General features: G+C 41.5%; 1 protein-coding gene across 1 annotated transcript in view; it reads left to right on the forward strand.

The window, feature by feature from the left end:
• LOC103184642 (teneurin-4) overlaps positions 1–17,211 on the forward strand; it is a 359,161-nt gene that overhangs the window by 231,905 nt on the left and 110,045 nt on the right.

The raw sequence follows: 17,211 nt of genomic DNA on the forward strand, positions 1-17,211 counted from the left end.
TTAAAAAGTGCCACATTTTGGCTGCGTTGAGACCAAACAAGCAAACAGACTGCCTCTTCACAACCAGCTGAAAACATCAGACTGGCTCCAGTCCCGGTAATTTTCCAGCCAAATAAATCAACAACCACTTGTATTTATATAGCGCTCTTCATGTAATGTTTAAGAGTAATTCACAAGGACTGGGCTGGACATTGAGCAAGGGGGAGAGGGAGGTGGCCAAAGGCATGTTCAAAGAGTTAGGATTCAAGAGAGGATTAAGAGGTAAATTGAGAGAGGTGGTTTGGAACTGGATTCTATGTAAAATCATTACTGGCAAATTGCCAGCAATACTCAGAAGATTAAATCAGTGTAATTACTGTATATAATTACTCCTGCATTAGAACTATTAAATTATTAAGCTAAAATTAATTTGCCTATTCCACTGCAAACATATTTAAAAATACATTTTCAGTAAAAGGACCCATGACCTGGTAACAAAATTAATTATACTTTTTTTTTAAAAAAGAAAGAGTTGGAAATGTTGTGAAGTGGAAACTCGGATTGATAAATGTAAATAGTTTAATGGAAACAATGTTCTTTGTTAGGTGTGGTGAATCAAATTCTGCCATAGAGTGGAAACATCGAGCTTTCAAGGGTATTGGTTCTGTGCAAAGTGGTCACACCACAAGGAGAAAGTTCACTATCCACCATCTTTGGCATTAAGTACCATCACTATAGATTTTTTTGTCAGATGGGTGTCTGACACATGCAGAAACCCAGCACCATGCTTAAGAGTGTCCAAACCAGACTCAGAGTTCCATGCATTGCCACCTACACATGGATAATCCCATGTTTGGAATGGAATGTGCACTCTCTCCTGGAGGGACATATCTGTCTTATCTAATTCCAGATTATTAGGTACAGTTTAGCAAAAGCCAAGGCTTGGAGATCAGAAAGTGTGTGTTGGGGTACAGCAGGAGTTTAACCAGTTAAAGCCACATAGATTGCCATTCAAACCACTGTCTGGCAAGCTTCCTGCTATTTGTCCAGCTCGGATCACCCTACCCATTAGGGCTTTGCTTTGTAGGTTAACAACAGGGTCAGACATCGAGCATGGGAGAGTGTGACAGGAGAAGGTGACCATATGCACACTGACAAAGATAGGTTTTAAGGCTGAACAGAGACTCTGTACTGCAGTGGCTATGAATCTCATTGCCCCTGAGCAGAGCTCCCGAGCACTTCCTGCTGGCTGTACTCCCAAGCCCTATAGATGAGCCAGGCTGTCTGGCTGCCATCAGTAGTGCCCTGGAGTACTGCAGACACGTCTGGCTCAGGATGTGGACTACCAAGACTGCCACAGAAACACAATTCTGACATTCCATTGCCAAGCATTGTCACCTTGGAACCAGTTCAGCTTTGAGACCCATCTTACCTTTCACTAATAATAATTATTCTTTTGGGGAAAGATTTCGCCCAGAATCACATTCATGCAAAGGCTCTTGCTCATGAAAAGTAGCTTCATAACATGGATTTACCCTTCTAATAACAGTGCTTTTACAAATCCTGTTGTTGATCTTAATCGATTGAGGGAGAGAATGGTGAGGTCACCGTTGGTTTGCACAATCCTATGCCAAAGACACGCAACTGGTTCCTTATTGGTATTAATAAACAGTCCCTTGAAAGTACTTGGGCTGTTCAAAAGACTAGTCCGAGAGCTTTTAGCATATCATGAAGAAGTGGCATCAGTACGATTCACACCCTTTAAGTTTACAACAACAAACTGCATTTCTGTATCACCCTCTATATAGGATAATATCTCAGACATACTTTACAAGGACAGGGTCAGACATCGAGCGTGGAAGAGTGTGGAGGGGGAAGGTGACCATATGCATACTTGCAAGGATAGGTTTTCAGGCTGGACAGAGACTCCATACTGCAGTAGCTATGAATCCCACTGCCCCTGAGCAGAGCTTCCGAGCACTTCCTACTGGCTCAACTCCCAATTCTTCTGCACATTTGCCAATGAATCACCACCTCAATCACAGCAAATCTCCACCAAAAAAGCAACATGAACCCAGCACCAATCCCCATGTTGCTTTAATTCAGTACAGATTAGTTGGGCCAAACAACCTGTTTCTGTGCTGTACTATTCTATTCTAGCTACTTCCTCCTACTGGAGGCTGGGTGCAGCTAAGGCAAAAATGGGAGAAATCTCTCAATCTATCATCTCTGACACACATTTGAAATTTACCATATATCACTCAGTTTTTCACGAACTGCTTACTGTGAAAAGCTACATCCTATTTCCAAGGAGGAATTCAGCAATTTTATAACTTATAGCAAATTATAAGCACCTTCTGCTAGTCAAGCTGGGCCTGCATTGTCGTACAAGATTGAGGAAGAACTGCCAATTCTATTTTCACATTCAACTGAGACTGGTTGGTTGCATTGCTCTGAGGTTTAAGAGTAAAGTTTGCTTTTGATGTTGAATTTCATTTGGGATATTTTATCAATGCTTTTTTTCAACAGAATTTTTTTTTAGTTTAAAAGTGAAAAAAGGAGAGTATTGCAGAGATTTACATTAAACTAACATAGTGCAGGCTGACACTCCAGGGCAGTGCTAGGAGTGTGCTACATTGTCAGACATGCTGTCCTTCAAATGTGATGTTAAATCAAGGCCCTGTTTGCCTGTTCAAGGCAGTGGAATTGAATGAACATTTTACCCTGAGGCTCGATAGGCCAAGTGGCCTCGTTCTGTGCTGTAAATTTCTAAGATTCTATGATTACTTTCTCAGTCGCTCACAGGAGGATTCATTTTTATTATTGATTGGGATTAGGGGGGATTTTTTACCATAATTTAAAGAGGGTATACCTGCCTCTAATGGTAAAAATATTGAAATGAATTCAATTTGTCTTCTTAGCATTTGTTGTTAATCCATAATCCAAACCCAACTGGTTTACCCTCTCAAGTATCCCTCGTGAATGTTTTTTTATATTGGCAATCGGTACTGTATACAAACAGCTGGAATTGTTTATCAATTCCCCATTCATTTTGACCCTAGCTTCTAATTCATATAAAATCTCAAAACAGGTTTGAATTAAGAAGGCCTTTTAGTCTGTCTGATCTCAAATGTATAGAATATCAATCCCCTACTCTGGACAGCTACTCTTATAGACTTAAATTTAAAGGAAACCAAAGGTCCAATTCAAAGCTTGACAGGCATTTGAATCCAAATACTTTCCTTGGTTGAGCTTTGCCAGTTCATAATATGTCTACCTAATCGTCTCCCTGACATGTAGGCAAGAAAGCCTTGCTATCTGAAGGAAACATCATTGCTCCATTATAACCAGAAACTCTTTATTCACATCACCAAGGCAACAATTATGTTACCCATTTTTCAAAATATTTGTTGTCTGAATGTTTAAAGTGAACCCCAAGTTCTCAATAATAATAGATGTCCTCAAAAGGTGTACGTTGCTTCACAAGGAAAATGAAATTAATGATACTGAGACCCAAGCAATCGTTGTGGAGATTTTAAAAAATTGTTTGTGTTTGCACGTTACTGTATTTATTTAGATCTCACCATACACATACCTTGATCAAAAGGAGAGAGGGGCTATCTACTCCCAGGCTTTGGCCTATGACACCACAAACTGATGACTTTTATGCAAAATAGACAATTACTTTTGGAACATTTAGCCAATAATACTTTATTAGTCAAGTAATCATTGTCATTGTTTCCTATGGCTGCATTTAGCTTATGACACCAGACATGAATAAGTTTAAAGTTACACAGAAGTGCAAGATCAGTCAGGAACTGTGAAAGCTCCATATCCTCATTGGAGTCGGAAATATTGTCATGGGTGAGCGAGGTGTGTAACCACCTCCTGCTGCTCTTGGGAAAGAGGATGTGTCTGTCTACCCTGTCAGTGAAGTTCTGGTGCATGTCTCTGAACCCAGCGAACAAGTGTTAGTAAGTAAAAGGATAAATGTTGCCCCTTAATATCAATACAGTTTTATCATTCAGGGGAAATTACTTCTGAAGAGATATTGAATAAAGTGCCCACATTTTTAAAGCTGTGAACGTTGATTGCTACTAAAAGGTTGAATAAATGGGAAATGGCAGTAGGTGTGATTGTGGATAAGGAAGTTGGTGAGAGGTTGTGAATTACTCACTTTATAATTATATGCTTCCAGGTTTTAGTTCTGAATGGCATGACATGTGTGAGATTTCTCTACATCCAGCTGGAAGAAAAAGTAGTAGGAGTCAGTCAAAGCTGAGAGGCATAGAAATTTCAGCAAGGAAAGTCATTCAACCCAGGTTGCCTAACTTCCTCACATGCGTTAACTATAATCTCTTTGCCCTGTTCTTTCCTCCCAAAATAACAGGAAATGAAAAAGAGAGGAAACTTAGTGAGGTAAAAGGCATCTACAATAACATTGACTTAAATGAGTCATGATTGATATTCATTTCAGTAATTGATGGGATAGTGAGAGTGCATTGGAGGCTCAATGCACTGTGTTTTGAAAGTGCAGAATGTGGATTTGTACTATGCAATGAGTTACCCCTCTCCCCCCCCCACCCCCACACCCCGGTTAACCACTTTAATAGGCCATTTGAAAAATAATTTCAAAGTTCCATTTTTATTCTCTTCAACCTTTGGTTCACGAAGCCAAGAATCTAGAATTGATACTTGGGGGAATCACTTTTTTTCTATATAGAATAATATTTGCGTTCGCTGAGTATTCCCCTCAATCTGTTGCGCATAAAACACCAAGAGAAATGGTTGCTTACTGGATGAAAAGCCTCACAGATGCTTGGCTTGCAATTCTCAACACCCAATTGTCCCATGTGAAATGTATATAACCTTTCTTGCGCAGGTAATGAAGGTTTACAATTCTGCTGCCTTTGAAAACCATACTCTTGATTATTACTAAATCAAACTTATAATTCCAGCAACAAACAGTTTTATTGAACAATTAGCACATTTGCCTATCAAATTTTATATATATTTTCTCAGATGTCCTTAGCAATCCGCTTACTGCAGCGAGTCCCTGCAATACAATACAAAATACAAATTTACATTTGTATAGCGTCTTTCACGTTGGGAGGATGTCCCAAGGCACTGGACAGTTAAGGATTAGACCCAAGCAGGGGGATTGCGATCAGGGAGGGTGGGGGCAGGGAGGGTAGTAGGGTGGCCAAAGGCGCGGTCGAAAAGGAGGGTCTTGAAACGTGCCTTGAAAGAGGCAAGGGAGGGAGCGAGGCAAAGAGAATGTCGGATGGAGCTCCAAAGGATGGGGGCACAGAGGCTGAAGGCCCGACCGCCGATGGTGGGGTGGGCTGGGCAGGGAAAGTGGTGCAGGCCAGAGCCTGCTGAGCAGAAGGAGCGGACAGGTTGATGGGGGGTCAGCAGATCACAGAGTTAGGAAGGACCAAAGCCGTAGATGTGTGAATTCAGGAAGTGATGTCAATGGCGACTTGGTAATAATAATGATTGTATTTAAAATAATGCCTTATGACATCATCGAAACAGCTCAAAGCGTTTCATAGGATTTATTCTGAAGTGTAGACCCTGTATTTTGTAGAGGAACTCTGCAGCTAATTTGCTCACAACAATGTCTCACACATTCATGAAGCAAATGATCAATTAGAGCAGTGGTAGAAACTTCCTTCTCTTTTGAAACACTCTGGGGTCCCCAAGCCGTGCCTCTTGCCAACCTGAACTTATTACTCTCTGCAATTAGGTTAACAGGGTGGGAAAATCCCTCCAGGGAGAGAGTGCACATTCCATTTCAGTAACATGGAAATTTTCATGTGCATAAACACACAGATAGAGTGGAACTCTATAAGTCTTTTTTGGGTACTCTTAAGCATGGTAACGGATTTCCACATGTGTCAGACATCAAGCTGACCAATAAAAAGCTTTTCAAATAGTGCTATGGGATCTATCGTCCATCTGAATAAGGTAACAAGACCAAAGTTTAACAACTCATCCAAAGGATGGCATCTCCTGCAATGCAGTGCTCCCGCAGTACTGCACTGGAATGTTGGTGGAGACTATGAACTCAAAGTCCTGACTTGGCGCTTGAACCTATAAGCTTCTAACTTAGAGGCGAGAGTGCTACCAAATTAGCCAGACTGATGACCTGGAAGTAGACTATTATAACTTCCCACACTAAAAATAGCTTGCTGCTAATATCACTTCCTGGTTTGTGTAGACTCAGAAGCCGGAGGTTACATTGGTGGCAAGCTGATGGCCCGTATGTTGGACACTTTTTTTAGCGCGGGAACCAGCTGGTGCGCAGAAAGTGAGCCGACCGTTGCATAGACAGTGAAACCAGCTACCACACCTCCCTGTAGTGTGGGAGGTTGGGATTTTATGGATCTCGGCCACCAAGTTATAACAAGACTCCGATTTATCTGATCTGTTCAATAGCGTCACAAACACAGTCTGTTTCTTCCTGGTTTCAATGCTTTTATTTTGGTATACTCCAGATTCAACAGGCACCAATAACTGCCTGAACTGAGCAATATCCCATATGCATAATCTCTAGTCTCCTCCAGAAGGTGGTACACTCAACAATGTAGGGTCACTCTTTGAGAGTTGGATAAACAGTATGGATATTTTGCGATACTATTGTGGATTTTAAAGGGTTGCCGATACAGAGCAACTTTCTGGCCAGAGGCACCCATCTCTGTTCTGATGGTTTGAAGTCTCTTCCACTGCTTTTAGCTTTAGGTCCTTCAAAAGCAAATTCTCAACCGCTGCCTGCTCTCTAGGAGATGTTTGTAATTCTTCTCTCTAACTCTCTTACTTGTCACCATTTTTAGCTACTCCAGCTACAGACAACACATATAAAATTTTCGAACCCTAGTACAAAGTCCGCATGAGTTTTGATCAAAACGTCTCTGCTCAAGCACGAGTGCTGACGCTGTAATGCTGTACACCTACACTGGAACTTCATCAATATTGAAATTCTAATAATCTTTATTATTTGTGAATAACAAGATATCTGTTGATCCATTAATTTTGCAGGAGTGTATATATAGATATACAGTAGGTAATATTTCTGCATTTATAACAAGTATCTTTGTGTTCTTGGTGCACAGTCATTGAGTGCCTTCTTAAATATAAGGATCACCGCATACACAAGCTACTATGGGTTTGATGCTACATTGCTCCTGAAACATGATTACTGGAGAGCCGTATTATGAATCTCTTTGAATGATTGACATATTGCAAAACATGGAAATTCCAACAGGTGAATGCCTGAACAATCAAGTTGTGAGTTCTTGATTCAATGCCATTTGATTGTTGAAACCATGAATGAATGGGCTGATGATGCATACAAGGTGCAGAGGAGATTAGAAAGACAGACAGAGATACCAATATCTTCTAAAAGGTGTACTGAAGAAACAGGCCTGAACCTACACCATCATAACAACAACAATAATAAAATTACATTTATAGAGTGCCTTTCACGTTGGGAGGATGTCCCAAAGCGCTGACAGTCATAGCAGTCACAAAACGTGTTCGAATGGCATGTCAACCGGAAAAAACTCCCACAGCAGAAACCGCTTTTTCTGCAGGGATCACCCACCATCCTGGCTTGCAAGACAGCAGTTCCAACCATAGATCGTCATCAGCTGCAACCTTAGATTTTCTTGGAGGTCAAGTCTCATGAGTCATCACAATGCGCAGAGGGCTCCCAGCAAAGCAGTTATTTTGTTTTTCAACGCTGAAATGCACTACATGCTTCTAATTTGGAGAATACTGTGACATTTTTTCCCATAGAATTTGTAGTGTTCCTCTGTATAGCCATGTTCACATTACAGGGATCAAGACACACATTAGTTTACGCAGTCACTGGGGAGCTGACCCATTTGGTGAGCTTGTCAGTGTTTGCAGTCATGCCGAGTAATTCCTTGCACTTCCACTCTGTTTTCAGTTTATCATTCAGAGTAAATGGTGGCTCTCTGCAAGGTTCAGTTACTGACTGTATCTGACGTTACACTGCAGACTATCTTGTCTCTGATTAAACTGTCATACAATTCTCCAGACTCACATGATGCAGACAAACGTTTCAAGTCACTTACGTGTTGATCAAGGTTTTTATTCGATTCTTGTTACGTGTACATTGTTCACATGTTAGATTTTAAGGGAGCTACAATGTGTCTGAAAACATTCATATGGCTTATCAAACCTATCTGTTTGTTTCTCTTAGCCTTTTTCTCACAAGAGCTGAGAAGGTTAAGGGATGACCTGATAGAGCTTTTCAAGATTATAAAGGGTTACAGTAGTAGATCATTTCCAGTGGCCCTTGGTCAGTAATAAGTGGACACCAATTTAAGATAATTACAAAAGGAATTAAAGGGGAGGAATTCAATCATTACACAGGGAGATAAAATGTGGAATTGTCTGACATAAAGTGGCCATTTAGGAGTGAAATTAGGAGTCAGTTTTTCACCCGAAGGGTAGTGGAAATCTGGAACTCTCTCCCCCAAAAGGCTGTGGATGCTGGATCCATTCACATCTTCAAGACTGAGGTGGATAGATATTTGTTAGGTCAAGGTTTTAAGAGATACGGGGCAAGGGTGGGTAATTGGACTTGAGGTACAGATCAGCCATGATCTTATAGAATCATGGTGGGGTGGCTCAAATCTCCCGGTCCCCGCTCGGTCTATCCTTTTACTCCTCTGGAACTTTCTCCTCCTTTGACTACCTTACCCTCTATCACCCCTCCAACCTTTTCCTCAAAATTCTCCTTATCTACTGCACCCCCAAGCCCTCCCCCACCTTCAAACCCAACATCTCCACCCTCCTATCTTCCCTTTCTCTTTGCTCTGATCGCCTCCTCATCCATGGCGATTTCAACATTCACTTCGCCCTCTCCTGCTCTACCTCTGCTGACTTTTCCTCCCTTATCTCCTCCCTTAATCTCTCCCTCCACATCCACTCTGCCACCCACATCCACGGTCACCCCCTTGACCTGGTGATCTCTCAGGGCCTCACCATCTCGGACCTCACCATCATCAACAAAGCGATCTCGGACCATCACTTAATCTCCCTTAACTCCTTAATCCCTCTCCACACCGCCACCTAACCCATCTCCATCTCATACCCCCTCCTCCCGCTTGGCTGATATGGAGTCATCTGAACTCCTTCTCCTCTGGGCGTCCTCCCGCAATGACCTACCTTCCTCGGTCACCCTTCACCACAGCTCCCTCTCCTCCACTCTCAATTCCCTCGCTCCCTTCTCTTCCCGAACCATCTCCTACTCACGCAAATCACCCTGGTACACCAGAGACGTCTGCTCCCTTAAAGCCCAGGTGCATTCCGCTGAGCGCACCTGGTTTAAATCAAACCTAACTGTCTACCAGCAGATTTGGCTGGACCATATCAAATCCTACTGCTCCTCCCTCGCCTCCACTAAATCGTCGTTCTACTCCAAGACAATCTTAGAGGTTAAGGTCAACCTCAGGCTCCTCTTCTCCATCACAAACTGACTCCTCTGCCCACCCTCTCATGCCTCACCCATCCTCACCTCAAATGCCAAATCCTGGACTTCCTCGAATCCAAAGTCAAGGGAATCTATTCAGCTGCCTCTGCCACTGTAACTGCTACCCTCTCCCCATTTCCTTCTCCCACCCCTATCTACCCCCCCTCTACACCTTTGAACCTGTCTCCCCCTCTTCTCTCATCACCACCATAACCCGCATGAAACTCACCACCTCCTCCCTCGACCCCATCCCTACCCCCTTCTTACCTCCCAGCTCTACCTTCTCACCTCAACCTCCACGGCGCTGCCCTTGATTTGTTCAGATCGTACCTCTCACACCGCCTGCACTTCATCTCCTCAAACAGCTTCTCCTCTAGACCCCGGACATCTCGTGCAGCGTTCCTCAGGGCTCTGTCCTTGGTCCCCTCCTCTTCACCATCTATATGCCCCTCTGGTGACATCATCCGCAGACATGGTGTCAACTTTCATATGTATGCGGATGACACCCAACTCTACCTCTCTGCTTCCACCCTTGACTCCAGGACCATTGCTGTCCTGACAGAATGTCTTGCAGACATCAGGTCCTGGATGAGAGCTAAATTTCTTCAGTTGAACTTCAACAAGACCGAGGCTCTCCTGATTGGCTCCCGTCAGTGCCTCCTCATGTCAGGCACTGACAGCATCACCATCCATGGTTGCACACTCCACCTTGCTAAGCCAGTCCGGAACCTTGTTTGACCCTCAACTATCCTTTCTACCCCACATCTACACCATGACCCACTCTGCCTTCCCCCACCTCCGCAAGGTCGCCTGGCACTGATACTCTCACACACTGCAAGCCGCCAAAACTCTCATACACGCCCTCATTACAAACTCACTGCTTGTTGGCCTCCCCAACTCCTCCCTCCACAGGCTGCAGATCACCCAGAACTCTGCAGCCTGTGTCCTCTCCCACATTAGTCTCCATGACCCTGTCACCCCCATCCTTGCCCAACTCCACTGGCTTCCTATCACACAGAGGATACATTTCAAGATCCTAGTCCTCACCTTCAAAGCCTTCCACGGTCTTGCTCCCCCCTACCTCTCCGACCTCCTAAACCTCTACCGCTCTTTTCGCTCCATCTGCTCAGGGGGCTCCGGCCTGCTTCACATCCTCCGCCATGCTCACCCCACTATCGGTGGGCGGGCCTTCTGTCACTTTGCACCCACCCTCTGGAACTCCATCCTCCAGTCCCTCCGTCTTGCCCCCTCTCTCGCCACCTTCAAGACCCACCTCAAGACCCTCCTCTTCGACCGTGCTTTCGATCAACCTGCTTCCCCCCCTGCCTTCCCCCACCCCGACCCTCAGCTCGGGTCCATAACTCTGTCCAGTGCTCTGGGACGTCCTCCCGATGTGAAAGACGCTATACAAATGTAATTTTGTTGTTGTTGATAGAATCGTGGAACGGGCTTGAAGGGGTGAATGATCTACTCCTGTTTCTATGAGTTTAGGAAGAAGCTTCCCGTGTAGGGTGATGAGAATGTGAAGCACACTGCCAGAAGCTGTGAAGCATTGAAGCAAATAACATCAATGTATTTAAGAGAAAAAGAGGTAGAAGGGAAAAGAAGGGCGTAGGTGAGGGGAAGAGGAGGGGTGGGAGATCGTGTGGAGTAAAAATATGGACTCGTTGAACAAAATGGCCTGTTTCCGTGACATATCACTCTCTGTAACTCTATGCTTTAAAATAAATGTACAAATGTAGAGCATTGCCTCCAGGTAACATGCAGGATCAATGAGTATTGCTTTTTCTTTAGCTCCAACTGTAATAGTCAGGTCATCCAAAGCCAACAATATTATACACTCTCTTAATATATTATACATATGATCAGTTCTCATTCCAAAGTAAGATTTTACAATTTTAGTGTTTCCAATCGTAGAATCACTTGCACTTAATTTCTCAAGGATTGTCTGGAAGGCAGTACTTAAATATCCCACTAACTGCAGAGGAGGACAGAGTGAAAACATAATAAATATCTATCTTCAGAAAATATTCTCCACCGACATAAAAGGTGAAAGATGCCCTCTAACTGTTTTTAATTCAGTCATTAAGCAAAAGCCCACACCATTTATTACTGTTTGATCGGAAGGCTTCATTAGGCACACGGATTGTTCCGAAAAAGAGTAGTTTTTGATTAATTGGAGTCTAGTCGATTGCTTGCATTTTATGACTGAATATGAAAAGCTTCCCAATAAGGATTTGAAACAACAGTCCACTCACCCCAGATTCTCAGTAATGAAAATTGCAGTTGATATTAAGAGTCTGATGATTGTGGTCGCAAAATAGTGTTGAAGAGATCAGTGATCTTAAAGAAAGCTTTCTTAATTTATATTACATTCATGTTTAAAACAGTTTGAAAAGACTAAGCTGAATTTGCACTTTGATAGTATCTTTTCAGGTTGAACCATCTCAAAGCACTTCACAGGTAATTACTGCAAAGTGTAGTAACTGGTTTTGTAGGCAATCATGGTATCGAATTTCAATGTGGCATACTTGGAACTCTCAATCTGGTTTGGATATTCTTTAGCGTGTTGGTGGATTTCTGCTTGTATCAAACACATGGCTGACAAAAAAAATAGTATTGAAACAAGAACATTTTCCATTTTATAATACTAGATGCATCAGCCATTTTAGTTCAGAGCCCTTTTGAAAGTAGTTCTATAAAACTGAGGTTTCACCTCTTGCGGGTAAACTCCCTGTTTCCAGTGATATTTCCTTCTGGGGTGTCCAATGCCATTCCACTTGTACTGACATTATCGGAATTCTGCTCCAGTGTTGATATTTACTTGGAAAGTTATTAGAGTCAATTAAAAAAAATACATATACATACATATACACATGTGTTATCATTGACATATCTTGGCATTGCAGAGGGCACAAGGAAGGGCAAAAAACTTGGTAGTTGGAAGTTAGGAATGTTCATACAGAGAAGAAAAGAATCATCAGAGCTGTTTCTGAAATATTCAAAATTCTAAAAGGCCCTAATAATATTTTTAGCATAGGCCGTAAGTCTACAATAAGAAACACTGAGTGAACTCCAAAGAAGGAAGATGATACACAGTTCCAATTTCTCAGTCTGGGCTGACACTCCAGTGCAGCAATGCATTGTTGGAGGCGTCATCTTTTGGATGAGGCATTAAATCAAGGTCCTGTTTGTTTAGGTGGACAATATCAATCCCTTGGGACTATTCATAAAGTTTCTCATGGTGATGAGACCTAAATCCTGTGAAGTGCTTTGAGGTGTTTCAACAACATGATGAGGGGAATAGCATGATATTACTTTGCCCACAAAATACACAGTCAATCCGCTTTACATCTATACCCTGTGAAGCACTTTGAGACTTCTCGACAACGAATAAGGCACTATGTCAAATTTAAGGATTCTTATTAAGTTGCTGAAATGCTTTTCACTTTGATTTGATGCTTCTATACCATGTTCACACTGGTATTTGAATTTAATCTCACTGCATTGTTCTGAGCTGATTTGAATTTCTTCACCATTTTTCATGTACCAGATCCACAGTGTACATATATGCCAGGCAGACCCACAATACACTATTTTGCATTCAATGTGGTGAGCAGTGGGGATTACAGGGGTTTGAAGAAGCATCTTATTACACCAGCAAGACTTGCATTCAGTTATTTCACAGTTTGGACCAAAGCATCAGAGGGCAATTGGTGTTGTTAGTCATAGCAAAGGAAATGCCGTGTAAATCAAAGAGTTTAAATCAGAGCAGATTTGAATCAACTCTGCATGTATAAATTGGATGTTTGACTTACAATTGTATTTCTAAACTCATAGGAAGTATTCATTGTGATCATGAGCAAGATTGACAGAACTTAATTGAATAGTGTTCCTTTAAACTGTTATGATAATCCCAATGATGTGCTGCATTGACACAGGAAATGTATGGAGATCGGTTTGGTAATTGCGGCTTGTCATACTGTACTTGCAGAGACCTAACCACCTAAAAGAAGTGTAGTCATTGCCTTTCAGTCAACCAATATTTGCCAAGCTGTTGTTTATGGGTCAGTGGGTAGGTGTTTTCCCAATCACAGGGATTAATGCCAAATCCTGCTCCACCTTTATGTTGGATAGCTCATAGTGAGGCTTAAGACAAGTGTAACAGAATGGATTCCAGACTAGTGATTCAGCAAGAGTGAGGGGATGAAATTACTCAAATAGTCAAAAGTGATTGTTTTAAAATACTTTCGAGTATGGGCCCTGGGAAGAAATATTTACATATTAGGAGAGTATGAACTTATGTTCATAAACATGAACATTTGCTAAATGATAACAATATATGAACATGCTGCAGTAAAGTTACCTTTTCATTTTAGTGGGTGTGAGAATGTGCAACACTTATTGTCTTTTATGAGGTAAAATGTAAATTGGTATGTGTGTATGTCTTATGTCCAATAGATGAAGGTTTATACTAATGTGCTGGAACTGAAATGCTTTCAAGCATGCTAAAAAGTGGTCTGACATATACCACAACATTTGTGTTTGTGTGCTTTATTGTAAATATGCACTGATAATGGTAACTTTCAGGAAATAAATGTTTTTATTTGTACAGTATTTCTAACTTGGAACGTAAAAGGCAAACTACATGAAATAAACTATGGGGTCTAAAGTCCATGAGTCATAATCTGGATATACAAAGGACCAGTATTATTGGATCCTGCTGGTGTCAATCGAACTGTTCAACCGCAGGAACTTAACTCTGACAGGGTTCAAGCACTCCGAGATACTTTCCACATATATATAATATAAATGCCAGTTGTGGTTGTTTACCTTTGGTCCCTTTGCAGTAGCATGCGAATGGCACATCGGGCTACTGGCAAGTTTCATCACCAACTTGTATGTCAGCTGCAGGATCCAATATTTATGATCCTTTTGAATCTAGGCTCCAAACACCACATTTGTGATCTCCAGTTTAAATAACTGATTTGCAATGGAAATAGAGCCAGTGGAATACGTTTTAGGCATCAACATAAAATTTAATAGGAAGTTAAAATTTCCATCTTAATCATTTAATAGATCCTAACTACCTTATAAAGGTATAGTTTGTCCATATATTTTTGAAAAAGCTCTTATTTTCGTGCATTTTTTAAGATTAAATGTGTAGTCATTTTACAATACCTGACATTTAAAATGATGTTGCCCATATCTTTACTTTAATTAAGGCAATTTTCCCATTAAGAGGCAACATTCTTAACAGGGAACCAATGTTTAAGGCCGTGTGCTTAAATATAAAATACCCATTTGATCACCACTTGAAACATCAGAAGATTAAACAAAAGCCTCTTGCTTCTTGTTGTCTTAAGAGGTTAATGTCCTGACCAGCCGCTCCCCCACTCTTCCGTGCACTACTTACTGTCTAAGAGGACAAATCACAAATTCTTACTCAGTGCTGCTTTTGTATCATAACAGCAATATAACATGCATGGCTGCCACTTTTTATTTCAGCTGTCTTGTGTTACACAGTTCATCCCTTTGTATGTAACATGCATTTTAAATTATATGTGGCTGTAAAATATCCATCTCCTGTCAGTGTCTAAGATGTAATAATAAGTCAAAGTCTGTTACAGCACTGCTGTATTCTGGGCCAGACTAACTCAAGTGTTTTTATGCTTCAGAGGTTGCGGCATCACATGGGGTCAGTTGTAAAAGACCGGCTCATGTTACACTGATCTAATTCAACAGGGCTTGGTGCCTGCCTTCTTGCAGATTTGGTATGCAGTTGTCAGAGCACCAGATTTTCACAAAAGACACAAGGATGGTGGTTTATTCAACTCTGCCTTCACCTGTCCCAGTGTATTCCTGCTTTGTGTACTTCTTGAAGCATAAATCACCTTTTCTGAGTTAACATATGCCTAAATATTTGCCATTGTCCAGCACGTAGAACATTTGTGGTGCATTCTTTCTCTATTTTTAACACAGGTTTATGCCGAGATCCATAAAGCAACCAATTTGACCATCACGTCAAAGCTGGAGTCTATTTTTAACATAGATTAATTTCGCACATCAGAATTGATTTGGTTGGAAATGTATTACTTTCTAATTGTATACTACAGTGTCAACATGCTCATAATAGAAATTTGATGTTTTTTTTGTGGGGGGTTTTGTTTGTTGAGGTTTGTGCTTCACTAACTGCTTCTCACTTTCTTTTTTCTCAACAATCAGTCACAGTCTTCTCATCCTGAGTGCTCTTTCTCTTCTCTCTCACTCCATCAATCTGCCTCAAGGGGCCTTTTCCATTGACCTTGCGATTATCATTTTGTTGGTCTTCATTTTTTTTGCCTTTTAACACATTTTTTTCTGCTGAGTGCAGTAGTTATCTTGCTTATCCAGCTGTGTGATAAATTAGCAAGGTGATAGGGCGAACAAAGGAACAAAAGATTCCCTTAAATCAGAACAGATTGGTGCCTGATGTACTATTTTAAAATTAGAAATAAGATTCATACAGGTCTATTCCCAAGTGCAACAGAAAAAGGAGTCTTCCCCTTGAGCTAGTAACTTTTGATTAACAGAGAGTCACGCTGTAGTCCTATTGCTCATAATGCTGTACAGTCATGCTGGGATGAAATCATTTTTGCTTCCAGTTCAATTAGGGAACTAGTATCAAAAAGCCTGCATGCTAGTGCCTTTCAGCAAAGTAATGGCCTCAGAGATTGAAAGTCTGACAAATATTCATTATCTTTATTGCTGTCTGATCCAGATACATAGTCAAACATAGGGATATCCAACCCTCCACCTATTCCCCTCCAGCAGAATCAAAGCAAAAAGTTACAGCGAGGATGTAAAACCAAAGGCGATGGATTAAGAACACACACACACATATATATATAGTATGCCATTTTCCTGAAACCAATACTGGTTTGCTACCCAAGTGGCCGCCACGCTAGTAATAACTATCTTATTGAATGTTGCTGTTATGCTGAGATAGAATGAAGGAAAAAAATAAGAAATGCCGCAAATGTGAAATAAAATATAACGGGCTGGAATTTTGCAGCAGGTCAGTGACCAGACTGTGAAGAAGCATTAAGTAAAACTTTGGTGGTGACGCTTGATCAGAACCCTTTGGGGTATAAATTCCATTCAGCATTACATGCAGGGCCTCTGGCAGTGCATGGCTATAATAAGAAATCACATCAGTGGCCAACATCGCCAAAGGTGATGCACACAATGCTAAATAGAATTTTTTACCCATTTGGGTCTACCTGAAGAAGAATTATGATGAAGGATAATATCTATAACACTAATCCAGCTTTCTCTTTCAAATGTTAATTCACCTTCTGTGCATTTCCAGCATTATGTTTTCATAGATTCATAGAATGTTACAGTACAGAAGGAGGCCATTCGGCCCATCAAGTCTGTGCAGGCTCTTTGACAGAGCAAGTCACTTTCACTAACCCCAATCACCAGCTTTCTCCCCATAGCCCTGCAAGCCCGTCTTCCCCGTTTTGCCTGATTTAGTTGAGATTTTGCTCTTCTATTAGGGTCAGTATACTAACTTTTACTGCTATTATTTTCCCCTCGTCCCAAAAATAAACATCACAAATGTGAGCAGGATAAAGGTTTGTTACCCATCTTGCTTTACAACCATAGCATCACACCTATCTCATAAATTCTCACTAGCTGTAAAAAACAGGAAGTTAATCTTGTGTACGAATGTAAGATTGTAC

The sequence above is a fragment of the Callorhinchus milii genome, unplaced genomic scaffold (genome assembly GCF_018977255.1).
Source record: "Callorhinchus milii isolate IMCB2004 unplaced genomic scaffold, IMCB_Cmil_1.0 Scaffold4, whole genome shotgun sequence".
NCBI lineage: Eukaryota > Metazoa > Chordata > Chondrichthyes > Chimaeriformes > Callorhinchidae > Callorhinchus > Callorhinchus milii.